The sequence below is a fragment of the Lolium perenne genome, chromosome 4 (genome assembly GCF_019359855.2).
Source record: "Lolium perenne isolate Kyuss_39 chromosome 4, Kyuss_2.0, whole genome shotgun sequence".
Taxonomy (NCBI): Eukaryota; Viridiplantae; Streptophyta; class Magnoliopsida; order Poales; family Poaceae; genus Lolium; species Lolium perenne.
The window spans coordinates 165491143-165502933 of NC_067247.2; positions in this window are offsets into that span (position 1 = coordinate 165491143).

Sequence of the window (11791 nt, forward strand, 5' to 3'; positions counted from 1 at the left end):
TCCTTCTTCGTGGTAGGCGGCTGCATGGTACGCACTGCCTCTTGACTTTTCAGGCCGATCTCAATTCCTCGTTCATGAACCAGAAAACCTAGGAACTGACCGGCCATCACACCAAAGGCACACTTCTTTGGATTCATTCTCAGTCTGAACTTCCGAGTTCGGTCTAGGATGCGTCGCAAATCATCCAGGTGTCCTTCCATGGAGACAGACTTGACCACCACATCATCGATGTAAATTTCCACCAACTTGCCGATCAGATCATGAAAAATGTAATTCATGGCTCGTTGGTATGTTGCACCGGCATTCTTCAGCCCAAAAGTCATGACCACATATTCAAATAAGCCCACCGATCCTGGTACTCTGAATGCAGTCTTGTGTATATCTTCTGGAGCCATGAAGATTTGGTTGTAGCCGGCGTTGGCATCCATGAAACTCAACACCTTGTGGCCAGCAGCTGCTTTGATCAATGTTTCTGCCACAGGCATTGGGTATTCATCCTTTGGAGTGGCTCTGTTGAGATCTCGGAAATCTATTACCACACGCCATCGGCCGTCCTTTTTCTCTACAGGTACGATACTGGAGATCCATTCAGCATACCTGCATGGCCTGATGAACCCGGCGGTCAACATTTTCTCGACCTCTTTCTTGACTTCTTCGAGAATTTCGGCCTTCATCTGACGTGCTCGTTGTTGGAATGGCCGAAATCCTTTCTTGAGAGGGAGCCGATGCTCAATGATGCTCCTGTCTAACCCAGGCATCTCTGTGTAATCCCATGCAAAGCAGTCTGGGTACTCTTTTAACAGAGCTATCATCTGGCTCCTGAGATGTGGATCTAACTTCTTGCTAATAAAAGTTGGTCGTGGCTTATCCCCAGGACCAATGTCAACTTCTTCTAGCTCATCAGCCGATGTAAACCCATACCCTAGCTTTCCGTCACCTGTTAGATCGACACTGAACACAGGGAAAACGTATGGTAAAGATGATATGGGCCGATTAATGGAATCGGCCCCCATTTGGATTGCATTGCTTAATGAAGGTTTACACCTCGGTCTTGCTTTACGATGACTACGTGACATGCTTGAGACAAGATTATCACTTTTTATTTTTTGGGGCCGATCACAAGGATCGGCCTTGCCACGTACATCCATAACTCTTGCCCTTGTTACACGGTCAGGCCGGTGGATAAGACCAGCATCACCCCGTTTTTTGTCACGTCGATGCACTCGCAGTCGTCCAAAGTGATACCGGAGAGCGGCTCTTGGCCTGCCGTCTCCCAAACGTTCATGCCAGCCGTTGAAATTTCGGCTGAGTCATCTGCGTGGACGATCTCTACTTCATCTCCATCCCACTGTATCAAGCATTGATGCATCGTGGATGGAATGCAGCAGTTGGCGTGGATCCAATCTCTCCCTAGCAGGACAGCGTAGGTGCTCTTGCTGTTGACAATGAAGAACGTCGTAGGGATGGTCTTCCTTCCTACGGTCAGATCCACGTTCAGAACACCTTGTGCTTCTGATGCTTGGCCGTTGAAATCGCTCAATGTGACGTTGGTCTTGATCAGATCCGAGCTAGAGCGTCCCAGGCGACGTAGCATGGAGTATGGCATGATGTTGACTGCCGCTCCGGTGTCCACCAGCATCTTGCTGACCGGCTGCCCATTGATATAACCTCGTAAGTACAGGGCCTTCAGATGTCTGTAGCTTCTTTCTCGTGGCTTCTCAAAAATAACCGGCCGTGGGCCGCAGTCAAGCTGTGCCACAGATGCCTCTTCTGTTCCAGGAGCACAGAACTCTGCTGGCAGGATGAACACCATGTTTGTGCCAGCCGATGTCTCATCATCGGCTTTCTTCTGTTTGGGGCGCCACTCCATTTTTTGTGGTCGACCCTCTTCGTCCAGAGTTCACTGAATTTTTGCGGCTAGATCTGGCCGCGCCTTCCTTAACGTGTGCAGGTATAACCTTTCGGCTTCCTCCAAGCCACGTAATCGCTGAACCCTACGCTTTTGGGAACGGCTGAGTCCATCAGGGCACCACCTTGGCCGGTGGTATCTATCTTCTTCTTCTTCATCGTCATCTTCTAACTCTTCGAGATCTTCCACCCGAGAGGACTCAACTTGCTTGTTCCGAGATGGGAGAGGTCCTAGACGCTTGAACACTGACACGTCTCCTGTACCCTTCTTCTTCTATCTACATTCTGGGCAGTTGCCGATTGTAGGCAATCGGCTCATTCCTGAATCCCAGCAGTGCTTGAAGAAGGGACAGTCCCAGTGCTTGTCCACGTCGTCTTGCTCTCTTGACCTTTCCTTGGCATGGCGCTCATATCTCTCCTCGTCTCGATCATGCCGACGATGTCTCCTGGCGTCTCTGCAAGCCAGATGATCTCCTTCGTTGTCGTCATTGTATCGCCGGCGCTGGTCGTACTGACTCACATATTTGTTGAGGAGATGGTCAGAGAGAGGTCGTTGATATCGCACGTTCTTCACTTCTCCCTCTGTGATGTAGCGCTTGCCATCGTGTCGGAGCCGATCGCGTGGAACGGCTTCCTCTTTGTCCTTACTACGAGAGCGGCTGCCCTCGCCTCTGTCCTTACCAGAGTGGTGCCCAGACTCGACCATGTTGATGCTGAACGAGAAACCTGGCTGGCACCTCTCGGGGTAAGCGCACTCCACCATGTTAACGGCGGGGAAGGGGTGTGTGTCGACTTTCATGGCGTACTGGTTGAAAATTAGACGCCCTTGTTCTATCGCCATTTGGATCTGCTGACGCCACACCCTGCAGTCGTTGGTGGTATGGGTGAACGTGTTATGCCACTTGCAGTATGGCTTTCCGTTCAGTTCCTGTGCCGTGGGGATTTTGAGGCCTTCGGGTAACTTTAGCTGCTTCTCCTTGAGTAAGAGGTCGAAAATTTGCTCAGCTTTGGTCACGTCGAAGTCAAACCCTCTTGGAGGACCTTGTGGCTTAACCCACTTGCAGGACACGGGGCTTGCCCCCCGAGTCCATTCAGCCACTGCTACCTCTTGATCCCCCGCGGAGCCTTCATCTTCATCTGCCTCAACCAGGACTACCGCTCGCTTGAATTTGTCCTGGTACAACTCTGGGTGGCGCTGTTCATGCAATGACAATTTCTGAACCATGTGCGCCAGTGAAGGGTAGTCTGCTTGAGAAGCCATATCCTTGATCGGCGATGCGAGACCCACCACCGCCAACTCGACTGCTTCTTTTTCAGTCAAACGAGCCGAATAGCATCGGTTCCTAACGGTCCTGAAGCGCTGGATATATTCTGATACTGTTTCTCCGCGCTTCTGTCGTACTTGTGCTAGATCGGCAATGCCAGCCTCGGAAGCCTCTGAGTGATACTGCATGTGGAACTGTTCTTCCAACTGCTTCCAAGTCCGGATTGAGTCTGGTGGCAGCGATGTGTACCACCCGAAAGCCGATCCTGTGAGGGACTGTGCGAAGAACCTCACACGTAGTTCATCTGATGCTGAGATCGTGCCCAGCTGCGCCAAATATCGGCTCACATGCTCGATTGAGCTGGAGCCATCTAACCCACCAAACTTGGAGAATTCAGGGAGCCGATATTTGGGTGGTAGTGGGATCAAATCGTACTCGTTGGGGTACGGCTTGGAATAGCCGATTGCCCTCCTTTTCGGCACCATGCCGAACTGATCTCTCAAGATTGTACTGATCTGATCCGCGGTGCTGGCTGCAGGAGTCGAGCTCTGAAGATTCGCTGGAGTGGCGTACTTAGCCAGCCACGCTTGCTTCTCAAGCTCTGAGCTAGCTGTAGGAGTTGAGCTTTGGAGGTTTGTTGGAGTGGCATACTTAGCTAGCCACGTCTGCTTCTCACGATCTGAACTAGAAGCCCCTCCTGCTGTTCCAGAAACCCCAGCTGTTGCAGTCTGGCCCGTGAGTGCCAGTTACTGCAGTCTGGCATGTATGTGCACGTATATCCGTGCGGGACCTCCTTGGGTGCTTCATACAAGAACTGGTAATCACTAGGATCACCGCCGATCTTGTAGACGATGAATGCTGGTGAACTCGGCACGTCTGGTGCTGCCATCGCGAGCGGCAGCGGTGGTCGGGTCTGGAGCGGTACCTCCCCTTGGTGAGTCCCTAGAGCAGGTCCTGTCGGAGAGTACTGGTGCCTCATGATTTCCTGGATCACCCAAAGCGCGACACGCTCCAACGCGTTCACCAGGCTCTCAGAATGGCGGTGTAGCGAATGAGCTACCATGTGATTAACCTCCTGACGCAGAGACCTGGTGCATTCTTCTGAAGGGGTAGACAGATCCACTCCATCGAGCGCGCCTTCAGGTGAGAACCCCTTCCACCTGATGCCGTGTGAGCGGGTTCTCTGGAAAGAGCCGATGAGGTCGGCTTCGAAGATAGGTTTGACATCGTCATACTTCTTCTTGAGCTCCTCAGTCAGATCCTCGTACGTGACTGGAGTACCCTCCGCCATCTCAGATGTAGATGGCGATGCAGTTGATGTCGAAGACTGTCCCACCGGGCGTGCCAGAATGTGTTGGCGTCCGAAACCCACCGGCGAGCAACGGCTGGCAACACGTAGAGCCGGGAACAACTCAGAGCTGCGGCTGGCCCTGGTCCCTCGAGCGACGGCCCGCAAAGCCTCGGCACGCACGTCCGATGCTGGTGCAAGGGCGTGCCACCTGACCTATACCTGGTCAGGAAGGTGATGGATTTGCTTCGCTTAGTTTCCTGCATGGCATACACGTAAACATTAAATACGAGCCTCGATCGGCTCTCAGGTTGTCCTGTGAATCGGCTCAAGGAGCCGATCCACCCATGGTTCGTATGAGGTCTACGATCACATGGTGGTCCTGCTTGATCAATATAAAGCTAAAACGACCTACGACGATTTAGGGTTTTCACCGCATAATCGGAACATCCTACACGTGATTGAGCCTGGCGGCCACGTAAGATGATAATAGACCAGCCCTAGATAAGGCCTAAAAACCAACATAGAGTTGATTCCCGGAACATCTTATCTAGGGCTAGCAAACTACACCCTACGCGCCACTGGATCCTTCAACCTGTTTGCAAGGCCTAACTATGCAGATATTAAACTAATCCTTGAAGAACAAGGAGCAATCATAACGGATCGGATCTACTAAACACGGATCAAGCAAGGTGCCGCCCTTACACCTAAGATAGGTGTAAAGGCGGCTAGATGTCTAGGGATAGCATAGAGCAAAGCATGTAACGCGGTAAAACAATGCTAAACCTAACACATCTATGATAACCACGTTGCTCGCCATCAACAAGGCTTCAGCACGAGCAACGCATGAACAACGAATAAACGTATACTGCCTAGATCGCAAGATGCGATCTAGGCAGCATGATGCTTTCCCGGAAGAAACCCTCGAAACAAGGGGTTGGCGATGCGCCTAGATTGGTTTGTGATGAACGTGATTGTTGTTTTTCTCGATAACCCTAGATACATATTTATAGTCCATAGACTTTCTAACGTGGGAAAAATCCCAACCGTGTACGAGCCAAATTCTAACTAACCGACATGTATCCTACTATATTTATAGATACACGGGCAAACTAGCCCAATCTTTGTGTACAAGGCCGATTCACGTATATCTTCCGTGTATATTCTTCAAGCCCATCTTAATTCACGGCCCACCTCTGATCCGGTTAAATTCGGGTGATAACAAGGTGGAACCCCCAAGTGTTGGACTACAAGTCTTCGAATAAGACCCAAACCCAAAACCTTTCATGTGTAGGGAAACCTACCCAAGGTGGATTCCCACTTGAGGTGGGATTCCCACCTTTCCATGAGGGGGGGGTGGCCGGCCACCTTAGGTGGAGTCCACCTGGGACTCCACCCCCTAGGGCTGGCCGGCCATGCTAGATGGAGTCCCTCCGAGACTCCGCCTTCCATAGTGATTTCTTCCGGACTTTTCTAGAACCTTCTAGAACCTTCCATAAATGCACCGGATCATTTTCAAACTTATAAAATGACTTCCTATATATGAATCTTATTCTCCGGACCATTCCGGAACTCCTCGTGATGTCCTGGATCCCATCCGAGACTCCGAACAAAACTTCGAACTCCATTCCATATTCAATATCTACTAATACGATATCAAACCTTAAGTGTGTCACCCTACGGTTCGTGAACTATGTAGACATGGTTGAGACCTCTCTCCGACCAATAACCAATAGCGGGATCTGAAGATCCATAATGGCTCCCACATATTCAACGATGACTTAGTGATCGAATGAACCATTCACATACGATACCGAGATTCCCTTTATCACGCGATATTTTACTTGTCCGAGGTTTGATCATCGGTATCTCTATACCTTGTTCAACCTCGTCTCCTGACAAGTACTCTTTACTCGTACCGTGGTATGTGGTCTCTTATGAACCATTCATATGCTTGCAAGCTATTTAGATGACATTCCACTGAGAGGGCCCACAGTATATCTATCCGTCATCGGGATGGACAAATCCCACTGTTGATCCATATGCCTCAACTCATACTTTCCGGATACTTAATCCCACCTTTATAACCACCCATTTACGAAGTGGCGTTTGATGTAATCAAAGTACCTTTCCGATATAAGTGATTTACATGATCTCATGGTCGAAAGGACTAGGTAACTATGTATCGAAAGCTTATAGCAAATAACTTAATGACGTGATCTTATGCTACGCTTAATTGGGTGTGTCTGTTACATCATCTTCTATTATATATTAAAAGTAAATTACGGGCTAACCAGAAATTAGAGAATTAGCTAGAAAATCCCACAAAAATCAGAAACATCTGTCCGTTAATTTTGTACATCAATAAACCACAACCAATGGATCTCGCTAAAAAATTTTTAGTGGCATTAAGGTTAAAGTAAATTACCCACCTTTGCCATTATGGAAAAGTAGCGTTTCGTTTTTCTCTTTCCGTGAATAGAAGAAATATATCCAACTTCTTCGCACCTCTGCGGAATCGACTAGATCGATCTATGCCGGCGCGCCGTCCAGGTAGAGAGCTTCAATAACAGCATGTACGGAAAATCAAGCGAGCAGTGGCCGCTGCATGCCCGCGGGAATGGTGTGATCACCATATTCAGATTCCTTGGACCAGTCCAGCCGCGGCCACGATTTACGTAAGTATATGTGATCTCTGATAATTTACCAATTGATTAGGCTTTGCTTTATCAATCAAATACATGCTTGTATGCACCCAGATTATTTTAGACCTTTCGTTTTGCTTCATGGTTAGGAAATTGTTTATGGCTGATTGAATTTCATCTCAAAACAAAAGTCTGAAACTGATCAGAGCTTTAAGACTGACAACAAAAAGAGGTACCGGTGAGGTGAACTGAACGGAGGTCTGGTACTGGTAAATACGTTTCTAGCGAGGTGAAGTTGTAGTATTATACATAAGAGTTGGGAGGATCTGTGAGTTGACGGAAATCTTGCAACAGGGCTCAAGGCCATGGAACGGGCCTGAATCAGATTTCTCTCAACTAAGGTAGATTGTTTTTTACCAGTACCAGACCCTGCCGCGTATCGGGGGAAACCTTAGGATTAGTCCGGGCAGCAGCGGCGTTGTCGTCGTTTTCCTTGTTGAAGGTGTTGCTTGATATGCGGCGTTTCGGTGTGTGCTTGGAGTGTGGTGGAATTCTCCGAAGGGCGCAGCGGTTGCGAGTTGTCTTTGTTCTTGTCAAGTTGCCGGTGTTGGCATTATTTTCTTTTCCTCTTTTTCTTGTGTTCTTTTGGGCTTTGGTTGTGCTGCGGCCCCAGCGTGCTTATTGTATCGGTCGGTTGCTATATTAATATAGCGGGGCGAAAGCCTATTTCGAAGAGGAGGTAGATTGTTTTTTACTGCTGCAACTGCACCAGACGTACACGCATATATTTGGATCTTGCATGATTGTTTCATGGAGTCTCTAATCCTGGATACGTATCGGTTCTGACGTGTTAGTCTGCCGGCGGTAGAATCTCATGAGCTGCAGAACCATGCATGGCGTTTCCAGTCCCGTTGACATGGAACACCGCATCAAGCAAGCAATTGCAGGTAATGCTGTTGCCCACTATGAGAACTGCCCGTCTACTTCTTCAGTCCAAATTTAATTGACTTATCTAGATATACGTATGTAGATATATTTTAATCGCTAGAAATTTGTTTATTTAGAAAAAATTAAGTCAGTTAATTTGAGGAGGAATACATGTTCAGCAACACGAGATGGTTCGTTAAAATAAATTATTAATAGTCTACAGTAAGAAATATTAGCAATGCCCCAAATCAGCCACACATTCAATGTTAATTAACTAGGAATGCACAAAAAATATAACATGCACTTTCTTACTGTTCATCCATCGTGAGATCTTTCAACCAGTCGGCGTCTCTGAGGTGACAACAAGCTACCCTATGCATGCCAGCAACTTATAGGCTTTTCGGGACAATCTGGTAAGTATCATCTATATAACTGTAAAAGAACATAACAATTTGGATCATTTATTGAACATCACATTGATGAAACAGATTGTGCTCAACTTAATCTCTATATCATGGTAAGTAAAAGCATGCAGCACCCTTAATATCTTAAGTAATCCTGCACAAAGATGACACTTCACCATCTTGTAAAGCCTAAAATCTCCTACCATCGGCGATCGACTGTGCTTTCCACCAGAAATCCCATGCGGTCTATGGCTGAACTGATCCGCAGGTACCCATGTCCACTCATTCCTAGCCAATATTATTTATTTAGAGATGCTTCATATCATGGCAAATTTTCTACCACAAACTCCATAATCTAACTGATTTAATATTTCACATGTTCATTAGCTTGACTCAAGTGTTTTCATTATGTCCTAGATGAAGTACATCATCCACCTTCAAGCACTTGGTGTCTCCTCCACCAATACCATAGGCTTTCGGGGTAAGCCAATTAAGCCCGTAAGCGAAGGTGCATCACTAAGACAACATGCACAATTGCACATATTGAGAACATTCCGATTAAGCTTAGTACACCAATATTTGGATTCACCATGCACTATTGTTAATCATAAAGCTCACATCTTAAATATCTCACGCTATAAAGGTAACATTCTGAAATGAGTGTCGCAGGTCAACATTTTCTAACATGAGCTAGAAAGTTAATTGAACATAACAAAATTGAAGAGCGTTTTTGTAACCGGTATACTATTGTGTCTTTAATATAAATGATCATATATAGCGACTGTGATGGCTCTTGGAACATATTGGTACTTTCCATGCTGGCCCAATCTATGTGACAGGAAAGATAATGTGGAGATAAATTTGTGGTGCATAATAAATACAAATAAGAGTTTGTCAAAGATAGAAGGTGCCTGGATATGGTGGCATGAGTGTACATAACAGATATAATATATGCAATTTTTGAAAGTGCATTTCACCTGTTATTTGTGAAAATATATACTATGTTAATAGGAAATTGAGACTAAATACAGGCAACATATGTAATGTGGATTATTGTTTTATGAATATTATGGAATGGTGTTATTAATGAGGGAAAAAATAGTCATGACATTGAAATATTTTTCGAAGAAAATCATAATAATAACTCTATGTATGTTTAACAAATTCAAAGTACTATTCTTTCTGATATTTCCCCAATTTTTGGTTAAAACTAAGAAAATAATATATCAAGAATACAAAGGCCGGAATATATTTAATTGCTGAAACGCTACGGGGACGACAACGGATCAAAGACGGCCTGGGACGACATAGCTACATGGCAAATGATATTTAAACTACTAATCAATAGATTGGGTAAGCCCCTTCCCCAACTAATGAAATATGTAAGTCCATACAATTAACATTAACAATACAATTTAATTAGAGAAGTACTTAATCTTTATAGCAAAAAATCAATTCAAATTAGTTCATATATTGAGATGAAGTGTGCTATCAAACACATACAGTTCGACCGTATATATGGTGCTATTAAAATACATGCAATCTAGAATATAAATATTTCGCGAGTTATTTGTAAAAATAGAATTCACATACATAGCATTTAAGGATTATTCAATAGTATATGATTAATTATTCCAGATTCTTTTGTATCAACTAATTACTTAACTTAAGTGTGTCATTCTGAAATCAAATTATATATATGACGATTAAGACAAACTCCAATACTTTTTATGATATTTTCTCATTGTAGTTCACTTAGATAAAACTCAAAGTTAAATACATGTAAGTGTACCTATATGTTAATTATTAGACTGATATAAATGAAAAGTATATATATGTTACGATTACTTTGGACATGTTATTTCTCACCAAACACCGTAATTAATCTTAATCCAATGCGATGGACATATACATGCAGGGTGTCCCTATATACGTGACTCTTATCCTAAGAACGAGCACATGAGTGATTATGCCAAGACAAGTATTGATTTGGGAGTACATAAATAAGTGTTTATTACTGAAACCAAACTCTTGAGGATGTGATGGTGATTGTTTTGTAAACATGTTTTATGTATAAAATATCAATCTAATTGTTTATGCTAGCAATAACTTGAGCAAAAGCTTACTTTGTTTTTCAAGTGCGATAGAAGCGGTCAGGCCGGCTGACTTAGTATCGATTAGCAGAGTTATGCATAATGATTAGTTTAGTTCACATTCTCATAAGTCCAGACCCGACTTCCTAAACCCGTTAATGAGAAAAAATGGGCCCCATCACAACATTTTGTGAAGGAATGTTTTGTATTTTTTATTACTTAGCAACCTAATGATAACTTCATATACACCATAAACTCAAATTTCTATATGTAGGAATATATACATGCATAAATATCATGTATTGTCTTACTAAAAGATAACGGAGAATATTTGCATAAGATGGAAAAATCTTTGATACATTAAAGTTGGTGCCCTCGCATTTGCGAGGGCCACTGTGCTAGTTCATATAATGACATAACCTTGTTATTAATAACATCCAATGTTCATGATCATGAAACTATGATCATCTATTAATCAACAAGATAGTTATACAAGAGGCTTACTAGGGACTCATTGTTGTTTACATAACACACATGTATCAATGTTTCGGTTAATACAATTATAGCATGGTATATAAACATTTATCATAAACACAAAGATATATAATAACCACTTTTATTATTGCCTATTGGGCATATCTCCAACACACACATATGTTGGGGGGTGCATAAGGTTGTCACCGATGCATGTTGATAGGATGAGGGACAACTGGAGCCTGATAGAAACCATGTCCCAATTCTTAGATGCATGTTGTATTAATCCATGGTTAATCAAACATGGGGGTATAACTATGGGGACCTTTCAACTTACAGTGGTGGTTGGACTTTATGTCTTAATAATTCCCTTGTTTGCTCTTAACTGGCCTTGGGATCAATCACTAGGGTTGTATTTGCTCATATCCATGGCTACACCTATCTATGACCCCTCTCTAGAAGAAACAATAAAAATACTATCTTTGTGCTTCACTAATTATGACAACCACACAATGAAGTAGCAATTGGCTAGAACACTTACTCCCTTGAGTTACTCCACCTTACTTATCTTCATATCACTTTACTTTATTGCACTTTGCTTTCCTTGCATTTGTTTTACTCATTGCATTTTATTTTCAGCACTTATAGTTTATAGTAAAAATATGTACACACACACCATATATCCTAGCTTTGCATAGAAGGCCGTATAAGTGGGTTATAGGGCTTTAGAGAATAGATAGTTTACCTTCAGATCCTCGTGGGTTCGACACTCAAATACTTATTGAAT